The sequence below is a fragment of the Patiria miniata genome, unplaced genomic scaffold (genome assembly GCF_015706575.1).
Source record: "Patiria miniata isolate m_02_andy unplaced genomic scaffold, ASM1570657v1 HiC_scaffold_9, whole genome shotgun sequence".
In the NCBI taxonomy this organism is placed as follows: Eukaryota; Metazoa; Echinodermata; class Asteroidea; order Valvatida; family Asterinidae; genus Patiria; species Patiria miniata.
In genome coordinates this window covers 24,355,641-24,367,946 of record NW_024037076.1, presented here as the reverse complement: position 1 = coordinate 24,367,946, position 12,306 = coordinate 24,355,641, and positions in this window count along the sequence as shown.

The window sequence follows — 12,306 nt, the reverse complement described above, 5'->3', positions numbered from 1 at the left end:
ACCTTTCTTATCCAACTTGACAAAGAGATGAATATACACCGACTTTTTGTTGTGCATCGTCCAACGATTTTTGGCTCTTGGCGTAGATTACATTCCTGTTTCAAATTGCATTTGATACTCAATTCAATGAATTCATTAAATTTAGTATTCATCCGTCGTAGCTCGAATGTTTTCCAAAACATTGATCAATCACCTATGCATTTTCACTCGGTTGATATATTTTCATCGATATCTGTAGGCTATGGCTGATCAATGATCATTAATACAATATTATATGCATTAATTCATCAACAACTCACGAGCGATTATTGATTGTCCGGTCATTTTGCAATATTAATATCGGACCTTGAGTGGAGGTTTTTCAAATAAGTCGGGTTACCATTACCACTATATCGACACTTCGATTGTTACTATACTATTGACAATAAAACACGGCCTCCCATCTCCCCTTTCCATTTTCCTCACCATTAAAAACAAAATATTACAAAACTGAAGGCAACTGTTGTTCAAGTCCACCAATAATAGGACTTAATACTGCCACAAATCATGGGTTGGCATTTGCATTACAAAAGTTCACATGATTCACGACAATTCAATAAAAATAATTACTTTTGACGATTGGTATCAAAATTACCCTTAAAACAAAGTAGATCGCAACCAATTTTTGAAGATTACGAAAAAAATGAAGATTTTAACTTTGATCGAAGGTTTCGCGATCATTGAAGTCACCGTTAATTCTGTTCAGCGCTACTTAATTGAGGAGCAATTTGTGACTTTTATTATCTCGATAATTGACCCCAAAATAAAACTATGTAAAAATAGTGGACCTAAAAAACGGCCTCCCAACTCCCCTTTTAGCCGTCCTTTCCACACCATTAAAAACAGATACAATCAGACGTCGATAATATCAAACCATTTACTTTTTTGACAATTTACATTCTCTCGTAACCATTTGTAATCATCAATTTTTTTTTCTTTTACGGAAATCAGTCGCTACATTTCTAAATTGCATATTTTATTTTTTTCAATTTTACAAATTATGTCGTTGCCCATCGACCGATAAACCCTCCGTGGTCGATCTTGAATCATTTATATATTTTCGTTACATTTTTTTTTTGGGGGGGGGGTTGTTTAATTTTAGTTTCTTGTACTCGCTCGTTGAATTAACCATTCGTGAACAGTCACTGAAAATGTTATTACAATTTAATCCACTCGTCACTCTTTCGATCGTTCAATTTTGATAACTGAAGTTATCAAGTGTCAAATATTTTCTCAATTATGGAGACACTTTTTATTACTACACAGCATTGCTTAATTAATGCAATTAAAACAAAAGAAAGTAGATATAGCTAGCAGTGGGAATGGGTTAATGTATGTTCGACAAATATCCACGTAAAAAGTGGATTTTACCATTCCGAGACAACATATTGCCACGAGTCCTCCTTATTGGCAACTGACGAGGCAACAAAAGACATGAGCCTAACAATCGAATCAACCGTTCTTTGCTCTTTAAGCCACCTAAACAAAAAATTGCGCAGATTTGTTGAGTGAAATGTAATACCAATGTCACATTTAAAACTGTTGTATGCGACTCCAAAACAATAAATCTCTGTCTATCAGCTTATAACGGTGAGTCTCCATGTAGCCGATACCTCTGGTCGAGTGAGGTGTGGGTCCTCCTTTCTTGAGATAGGTTCAGCTATCTGCACCGTATCTTGTCCATGTAACCTTCAAACGCTCAGTGCTGGTGGATCAAATGCGATATTCTTCGAGAGGAGAATTACAATGTTCGTTTTCCGTAAGTTCAGGCAGAATACGATGAAGATTTTCCACAAAAGTACAAGGTGAGGCAACCCTGAGATGTTATCATGTCTGACGTGAATGTCTTGAAGGACTATTCTGTCAACGCTTCGTTATTAAGACTTGCATTGTTAATCCACTGTCGTGTAAAAGTTCGTGGAATAGGTGCCTTGGTTGAAGCTCAACTTCGTCGTTTATGAATAATTAATTCCTTGGCATCATTCTTGGAAGACGACATTACTTGATCCATGGGCATCATTCTATGAAGATCTCCAACGTGTGGTCGCTGTTTGAGTAATTCATCACGAATTTCTTGAAAAATGCCCTTTAATCCACGTCAGTAAAATTACTTGACCAATTGATGCGACGTCAGAAAGATCCCGATGCGTGCAGATGTCTGAAGGAGAAACAGTTTCTTTCCTCGTTACAGATGCGCCTGCATGTGATGAAGAAATCTTGTTCTACACCGTGACACCAAGACTGAAGGACCAGGACATGCGATTTAAACTAAAATCCCAACCCACTCATTCATGTAATAAAAAAGATAATCATTCAAATTAATTAATTGATCGATTTGTTTACTGTTTTCATTATCATGTATTTAACGTTGATGTTAGCTTAGTTATTTTGAACTTGTTTATCTTAATCAAGAATACCTATTGATTTATTTATTCATTCGTGTTTTAATCATTTGCCCCCACCCCTTTGCCTTTCGAATCCCCCTTCCTAGGCTGCGCTTGGCGCATATCGCTTGCTTGGATGCCGCAGCAGCTGCTGCGGCAGCGCTACTCCGTCACCACAACATTCTCATTCGTCAATTTCAACTCATCAACCTGAACAAACTCACCATTTGATATGTAATGGTATAACATATCAAATCTCACATTATCCAAGACGGAAACATAAAGGATCGACCGTTAAACCGTACCGATAAACCGCGATGATACTCGTACCGATACAGCAGTCCGGTTTCCGTCTTAACACTCATCCATCTAACATCCTTGCATCATCATCACCGCACGCACCAGCAACACACCATCATCACACTCAATCATCCTTTTGCGTGCTCAAAGCTCATGCGTGCTAAGCATTTTGCGTTGCTGCGAGCATTTTGCCTTATTTTCAACCCCCCCCCCCCACAAATTGATAATCGTTATTTCATTAAATTTAATGACTTATTTTAATTGTTTCTTTATCATAAATTTTCTTTTTTTTATGATTTAATGATAAAACAAAATTTCCCGACTAGTTGCAGACAAACAAAATCAACCCCAAAACAAAAGCCCATTCCACACCAAACTCTTAATATCACTCGAAGAACCAATTACACAAAGTAGCTGCCTCTTGATCTTTGATGAGAGACTCCTTGTGAATCTTGCCTGAGATTGCTGACGATTTCTTGATTACAGAACTGTTGAAATTGTTGAAGATGAAGAAGAGCTACTCGCCCGGGGTGATTTCAGATGCGAAGAAAACATTTTATCCTTGCCATTTCGTTTTTGTTGAAGTAGGAAGTTGTTGATTAATCATCTTTCATTTATCGAAGAAGAAAGCGATGCGAAGTCAAGCTTAGATAAGAATTTTCCTGGTTCTTGATTGCTTTTAGGGTATCAGTTCGTGAAGAATTACTTCCACTTCTTGAAGTCTGACAAGTTTTGTGGCGACTGTATTCTTGTGAATCCTATAACTGATGGTGAAGGTCTAAATATTGGTGTTTTGTGGGCATCCAGGGCGTTTCAGAAATGTTAACATGGAGAATTGCAGAAAGACATATTCTATGTCCCGCACAATTATGAAGAATATTCTGAGTGTGCTCAAGCGAAATGTTTTCTTGAGTACGGGTTCCCTGTCATCTTTAATTTTATGAAGACTATGGTGATGCATTGAAGAATAATGTAACACTTGTGCAGTGATACTATGCCCTGTCCTGATAAAACTGAGTTTCAAAACTTTTTACAAAAAAATAAAGAGGCTGATGTAGAAGAAGATGAATACACTTTCGTCGTCTTTCGTATGACGTGAAACCTAAATCTTCAAGTCCTTGCTCGACAGGCAGGTACGGTCAGGGCAGTGTCTGATGTTTGATGAAGATCGTGATAGGGTTTTCTTTCCGGCAAGCGGACGAATAGTCGATCGATGCAGGTGTGGAAATTATGAAGAAGGAAGTCAAGATCCGTTTTTGTTCACCTGTTGTTGAAAGTGACAACAAATTGGCGTCGAATTCATGAAGTTTAGACTCTTTTTGTACTTATAGGATCACATGAGAAAAACCCTCGCTTTTTGAAGACCTCCTCTTTGAACAAACTCACTGGATTCTTACAATGTCGGAATCTCCTGAAAACAACACATCCGGACCTCCTCCTCAGAAGTGCATTATATAATTATCATGCACAAAACAATGTAAAGTTATCAATGGTTTTACTCAAAAGTACTTCACATGTGTAGCAAATCAGTTATGTAAAGATATTGTATAAAGTCACCACTATACTGCCATTGTGACAGCGGTAATTCGTAAAAGTCATTTGTGACTTGTCATTATCTCGAGAAAATTTCTATGAAAAGTGAAAAGAGCCGACCTAAAAACGGCCTCCCAACTCCCCTTATAGCCGTCCTTTCCACACCATTAAATACTTAATCATTCGCTACTTTGCTCTATACCTGTCATTTTAACAAATTAAACAATTAAAACTAAATTAGTTTTTAAAATATCATGGATATGTCAACACATCGAAAATTCGGTACTCAACTCTTCGTGAAGCATGCAGATACGATAACATCACGATATCGATGTTTTGGGTCATTAAAAGTTACATTTTCTCGTAACAATTTCAAGCGATATTCAGCGATTGTCAATGACTGTCCCTTGAAAATAAAATACAACCTCATACGGGTGATTTGTATACACTTTTTCTTTACAGCTCTTCTGTCGGGAAAAATGTAATTTAGATTCATATTTATAAAACACATAAGGTAGCTGATACTTCTGGTTGAGTGAGTTGAGGTTCCTTTTTCTTGAGACTGTCGAAAGTCTTGGTCTTGGTTCTGGAGGGTAGCTTGTCCGAGTAATTTTCATTCTCTAACGACGGCTGTTTATTTCATGATGCATTGCAGCTTTGCGCTGCGCATAATAAGATGCAAATGTCTTCGAGAGATAAAAAAATAAAGACAAGCCTGATAAGGATCGCCAAAAAGCGAACTCAATTTCTAGACTCTTTCCGTTTCATAAGCTGGATGCTATATGGCAGAATACGATGAATATATTCGACAAAAATGCGAGGTTGAAGCAACCTTGTTGCTATATGTCGTAAAGGTATTTTCTTGATATACTTCATACGATTGAAAGCTTTCCTTTCAAATCCGCTGTCGTTCAAAATATACAGTTCGTGGAATCAGTGCCTTGGTTGAAGCTCAACGTTATTGATGAATATTGATGACATTCTGGATTCATAGACATCATTCTTGGTAGAGTCGCAACTTTCAGTTTCTCGACCAGATCCCTGCAGAGAAATTTCCCATGAATGATTTGCAACCTGTTATTTAATCCGTTGGGGAAATTACTTGCTATGTGATGCATGCTCCCACCAAAAAGTTCGTATGTGGATATCTGAAGGAGAAACAGTTATTTTCTTGTTGCAGATGCTTGAAAAAAATGTGATGACATTTTGAAACCAAGGATACCGTAAGACAAGGCAAACTAAAGCCCAACCCACTCACGATGTTAAAAACAAATATAGTTCATTAAATTTAATTTATTGACTGATTTGTTAATGCTGTTATCAATATCTTCTTAATTATGTTTATCTATTTAGTTATTCATGTTTTTAACCAGTTACTGAATAATCTATCAAAAGTTTTATTATTGCTCAACCCCTTAGCCCTTTGGACCCCCCTTTTTCCTAGGCTGCGCTCGGCGCATATCGCCAGCTCAGACGCCGCAGAAACTGCTGCAATGCTAAACTCGCAAACTCTGTCACCACCATTAAACTTTCATTCATCTCCCTATAACAAATTCACCATTTGACATGTAACGGTTACATATCAAAACTAAACATTCTCTAAGACGGAAACAAAAGGATCGACGGTTAAACGATACTCGTACCGATACGGTTGTCGTAGGCGTACCGCGGTTATTCCGGTTAAGCTTCCGTCTTAGGTTTACACATTCATTCTAAATACATTTAGACATTTTACACAGCTCACATTATACACAACTCACCTAAACAATTCACATGCTTATTCACAGGGGCCCCTTCACTCACACACTTGCATCATTATCACCACAACCAACATTTGCTCCACCACTCCCTATACCACTCCCCACTACAACCTAACACACCACCATCACTCTTACCTACACGCACGTACAAGTCATCATCATAACACCACCAATCATCCTGTTCTATACGCACTCGAAGCGCTGCGAAGCGGCCCTACGCTAACCGCGGTGCTGCGAGCATTTTGCCTTATTTCCCTCACCCCCGAATCCCCAAATGAATTGCTTAATGTTATTTTATTACGTATTAGCTTAACATTTTTATTAAGAGTGATTATAAACGATCAATTAGTTTAATGATCGATTAAGCTACCAAAGAAACGTAACTGCCCAACTTATTCAGCTATACAAATTTACCCCTCATTGGCCAAAACCAAACGCATCACCAAAACTTCTTCAGAACATCAAATATCACTTGAAGAGCAGATTACATGAAGAAGCTGTCTCTTGAAGAGAGATTTCGTAAGATTCTTACTTGAGCATTCTGAAGATTTCTGGAATGGAGACCGGTAGAAACTGTAGAAGATGAAGAAGAGATGTATACTTGCCCAGAGTAAGTTCAAATGCGAAGAAAATAATACATCCAATATATCTGTTGAAGTATAAGAACTTGTTGATCAATCATCCTTTCATTTATTGAAGAGAGAATTCTTGTGATTCTTGCCTGAGATTTCTGACGATTTCTTGATTACAGAACTGTAGAAATGTTTGAAGATGATGAAGATCAACTTGCCCGTTGTAAGTTCATGTGCGAAGAAAATAATTTATCCATTTCATTTTGTTGAATTAAGAACTTGTTGATCAATCCTGCATCCTTGAATTTACTGAAGAAATGGTGATGTGAAGTCTGACAAGTTCTTGTGACGACTGCGTGTGTTCTTTTGAATCCTTTAACGGATGGTGAAGGTTGGGGTTTTGGTGTTGTGAAGGCATCCGTTGAGGTGTTGAGATCTTGGAGACATTGCAGAACGATATAAAGAATTTTCAATGTTCAATTTAAAGAAGAACTTTCCGAGTGTGCGTGGGTAGGCATGCAAGCACCTTTTCTGGAGTACATGTGTAATGGGGAATGATGCAGTGAAGATTATGCGTGTATGGAGGCCATCCTCTGTGCTAAGAAAACAAGTCAAATACAGGTTCAACACCTGCTGAAATTTGAAGATTGGTGATGAAGTAGATAAATGTAACTTCTTTCAATTTATGACGAAGACAGAGGTTTTTGTCTCTCTCTATAGTAACTGGACGAACACTCGATCGATACATGTGTGGAAATTATGAAGTACATGTATATCGTCAAGCACTGTGTATGATACCTGTTCTTGGAGTAGCTAGGATGTTTAACTCATGAAGCTTATTTTCTCGTCTTGCTTCATCGTCATCACATGAGAAAAACGCTCAATTTTTGAAGACATCCACCGTAACTGACTCACTGGATTGTTACAACATTCCTGACAACATGTTTTCTTCCCCCTCCCCACCCAACAGTAGAATATAATTAATATGGGTTTATACAATTAAAGCATTACTAACTTTAGAAGACTTATGTTTATGGTTTATTTGTTTTTGTTACCTAATGAGTAACCCTGTTTGTAGTTAAATCCCGGGGTGCCCCACGCGTGGCTGTCGCGCGAACTGTTATGTAATTGCCTTGCATGCATTCGCATAATGTGCGTGCTTACATTACACTCTCTCACTTCTCACTACTCACCATCTATCAATCTCACCATCATATCATCATTATTGAAACTCACATCACCCTTGCTCACAGACTCAGACTCAGTATCGATTCGAGTGATCGAATCGATACTGCTACCGCCGCGTGCACCGAAATCAAATAACTGAGTAGGCCTACTCAGTGACGACCGAGATCAAATACGCGTTTCCGAATCCGAATACCGTCGGTTACTGGCAACTCACTCTCACCCTATCACCTGTCAGTCATTGTCAAGTCATAATTACTCACTCAGAACTCACTCACAAGGACCTGCTCACAGAACCACTCAAAAAACCACTCACTCATGCACGCGCTTGGCTTGGCTTTGGCTTTACATTGTATTCTGCAGTGCTGCACTTTGCTGCATGTTATTTCCCAAAATGTACCCCCGCATACTTTTAGTTTATACTTTAATGTAAGTCGTCGGTGCTAATTATTAAGAAATAATAATTGCATTTGTGTTTTTGTTGGTTTAAAATATAATTTTTTTATTTATATCATCAATAAAGTTAGAAAAAGGAGGGACCCAGAAAGTCCCTCACATATCAAAAACAGTTTTGCACCCCTCCCCCTATACATGACAACAAATCACTCATCAGACTCCTTTCGTTGTTAGATGTGGATACACATGCTGTAGTGGGCAACATCGTCTCGCATTCAGCAGTTGTTTTACTTTGAAATTAAAGATGAAGAAAACCTGATTGGAATTGAAGGAGAACCAGGTACATCTGACTGTTGAAGTACATTGTTTCTTTGACTATCTGCAAACTCAAAATGTTCTTTGGACGAAGACATTCGAAGGATATAAAAACTCAAAACTCATGTTGTTGTTTTTTTCTTCTGAAGAATACCCATACGTGATGATGGAAATACTGGGGCAACGCAGGTTTTTTCATGAAGACAGTGGAAGCAAATCACGAGAAGCATTTTGCCTTGATGTGTGACTTCGGCTATTTCTTGCAAGAGAAGTTTTAATCATTGTGTTGAAGAAGAACCTTTGTCTTGAAGAAGATACAAATCCATTTTTGGTTCCATAAAATTCCACATAGTCGTTGCTGTTTTCGTTTATTATAAAATGCGAGCAGGATAATGCACTTGGTTCAAGTTTTGTATATTTCAAGGGGCGCAGTTGTTTCTGTTCCTGACAATATACCCCAAGGAAGCATCTAATGGAAAATGTTCTTCAATTCATGCGAGGAGCATCTATACAAGAATTAAACCTGGCACATGTAAATATTTCAGTAACAATAGGCGCGTGCCTTTCATTCAGCTTTCCTAACTACAAGAAGATTGACAGGCTCACCCACGTGCCAACTTTGTAGCAGTGCATAATAATGCTCATAAATGACACGATAAACTATCACCTGCCTCCATAAGGGGTCAAAGGGTCAAATGATTTGCATGCAGCGGCCCGGGACCCCCCAGGTCAGCCTTTATGTGCTTCTCAAAAGATGGAGGTATTCACAGGTGGTAAGTTGTTACAAATCCAAATAGTCCACAATTCACTCAGACAACGCCCCGAGAGGAAAATCGATATACATGAATCTTGTTGACAAAAAAATCGCACTTGGCTTACTATATAATAAATAAAGATGGTTTTAAAGTTAATAGCCACCAACTTACAAAAAAGAGAGCATGAATTCGATATTGTTTTTTTTACTCAGTAACCAAGGCATTGTGACAAAAGTAGGGTCTCAGAGTCGGGGATAAAATAATGAAATACAGATGAACAGTGATTCAAAGATACGCTAATAATTTTCTACACATGTTTCAGAACCTTTCAACAAAAATGTCACACTTGGATCAAGAAAAAATACAGATGGGGTTTAAAGCTAATGGCAACCAAACATACTAAAGAGGAGTGATTCAGTCATACATTTTGAAATTAAAAACAACCACTGTGGTGTTCCCAACCTAGGTTCTCAAAATAATGACATAGATGGCAAGTGAACAAAGTGAAAAATATACACAAATAATTTCTACACAGGTTTCAAAACTTGTCGACAGAAAAATTCGCACTTGGCTCAAGTAACATAAAAATGATTTTGAAATTCATGGCGACCAAACATACAAAAGGACAGTGATTTGGTCATACATTTCCAAATTAATAATTGTAGCATTCCCAAGTCCTGGAGAAAATATTGAAATATAGGTGGATATATGCGATGTGAAACATACACAGATAATTTCTACACAGGTTTCAGAACTGCTTCCCAAATTCCACTTACCTCAAAGTCGGAGTTTGTTTCTGACTTACCGGTGTGAAGCACAAACCTTGAAATTGAAGCACACATTCCACAGAAAAATTCCACAGATAAATTCCACAGATAAATTCCAAAGGCGGCGTCACAAACAGTTCTTCAAAAATCCAGGACCATGGCAGAGTGGACGCTGTTTAAGATATTCAGTTTTATATAATTCAACTGTGTTCATTTTAATTTTGTCACTGTTTGTAGCAAAGTTTGTTCAAGAGTTTACTGCTCTTAAAAATGACATGTCAAGTTCGGAGCTCCACTGACATGACTGAGTTTTTCATGCCAAGGCTTTTCAGAGTTTTGGCATTTTGAAATTCACCAAAGTTCGGTTAAAGTTTCTGCATACTATAACTCACAATTCCACTTGCAGAAGTCCGTGAAAAATGAGAAGAGTTTGGAGTAGAGTGCTGCGAGCTCGTACTCAGCAACGAGGGACAGTCGGAGCGTGGAAACCCGGTCACTGTACGCAGTCAGCATGCACGTTGCCTCCCGTTAGACGCACTCGAAAATTGTCTTTATCGGAGAAAATTCTTCACTGAGGTCCTCGACTCGAGGCTGAAGTATTACCCGCATTGTCCTCTTCAAGTTAGTAGGATTATCACTTCTCAACGGTCAAAAATCCCGCAGAAAACGCATCATTTTTGTGGACAAAAGAAAAGAAGCAGCCATTCACTCCGAAAAAAGCGAGCACAAATAACTTCAAAAAGTTTGCGCCCAAACAAGAAAGCAAGTGGGACGGTGAGTGATCAGGCTAAACATGCAGTATTAACACGACAATTTGGATTGTGTCCGTGCGCGGTCAGATTTTACCCCCTTATTGGCCTAAAATTGAGTTCTTTCGAGCAAGTTATACCTCCAATCAAACCTTTTGTAATAACTAGATATTACAAGTTTAACAATCTGGTGATTGTGGCAAAAATAGGCTGAACACTGGAAGAAATCAGCGCGCACTATTTTCCTTGACGGGTAGAGATATCGAGATGAGCCCAGCTGAATCGGTCGGCCTGACGCCGGAGAGTGACTGCTATTGGTTGGAAGTGGAACAACAATAATTTTGATTGGCAGATGGAGAATGCTAAAATGCAGCTTTTTACGACGCACTTTGACACTGGTTTACGAAATCATGGCTTCTTTTCCGTTTTGGGGTTCAGGAACTAGTTTCAGGATTTAATTCCATGATGGACTCAAGTACAATCTTTCATGGTCAATTTTAAGCGACACCTTGTTTTGTCACACAAGGCCAATGGTTTTGATTGTATTTGTTGGGTTTGAACACAGCTGAAATCTTACGAATCTTCAGTTGGAGACGAAGACTGTCTGCCGAAATAAAGCCGGGGATTCGATACCTCAACAATATTGCTTATTATTATATCTCTCAGTACAAATAATGACAGTTACTGGAATCTGGTTTTTATACAACATCTCGATATTTTTTTTTAGGGGGGGGGGGGGGGGGGAGGGGGTTGATGGGTCCGGGGGGGGGGGTTGAAGTGATGTCTCAATAACTGTTACTTAAGCCGTAACTAGGTTATATAGGCATAATGCAGGTACGAGGAAGGGTCACGAAATAAAGCTCTTTCATCTGACCCACTTCTGACTTACCAGATAGAAGAAGAGAAGTGTGACATTTTCTAACACACCTCCATATATTTCCTTTGAAGTAGTTATTAAATGCACCATAAGTTATACAATTATGTGCATTAAATTAAGAGAATTGTTATTATGACATGCTCGCGGCTTTCTAATGAGGGCGCTCTTTATAGTACAAGATCCACATTCTCATCACGCTCAGGCTCTTTTATTTTCTTAGACGTAGGACTTACTGATCTCTTTGCTGATATCCTACAGGGTTGGGGATATGTCAATTTGTGTATTTTTGTGTTGTTTATCAGGGAAAATCACCTTTGCTCACGGTGTAGACCTGCACAATGTATGGAGTAAAACGACACTTTCTTTAATGTTGAAATATTGAAAGTAACATAATAGGAAAAAAAATGGGATACAAAATGTGAATTCGTGGAAGACGTTTGCGAAATGTTAAATTATTGACGCAAACTGAGCCACCAATCAACCTTGAAATAATAAGTGATTACCAATCAACCTTGAAATAATAAGTGATTAAGATTGGCAAGGTTATGCCTGTGCCATGCTCTTGGGAAAATCCTTGTTATCATAATAATATTATTCAAGTATACGCAATTGGGTAAAGTAAGATTTCTTTTCAGTTTTTACTCGCGTTTAAAAGTTGATGATAAGAGTAGAAG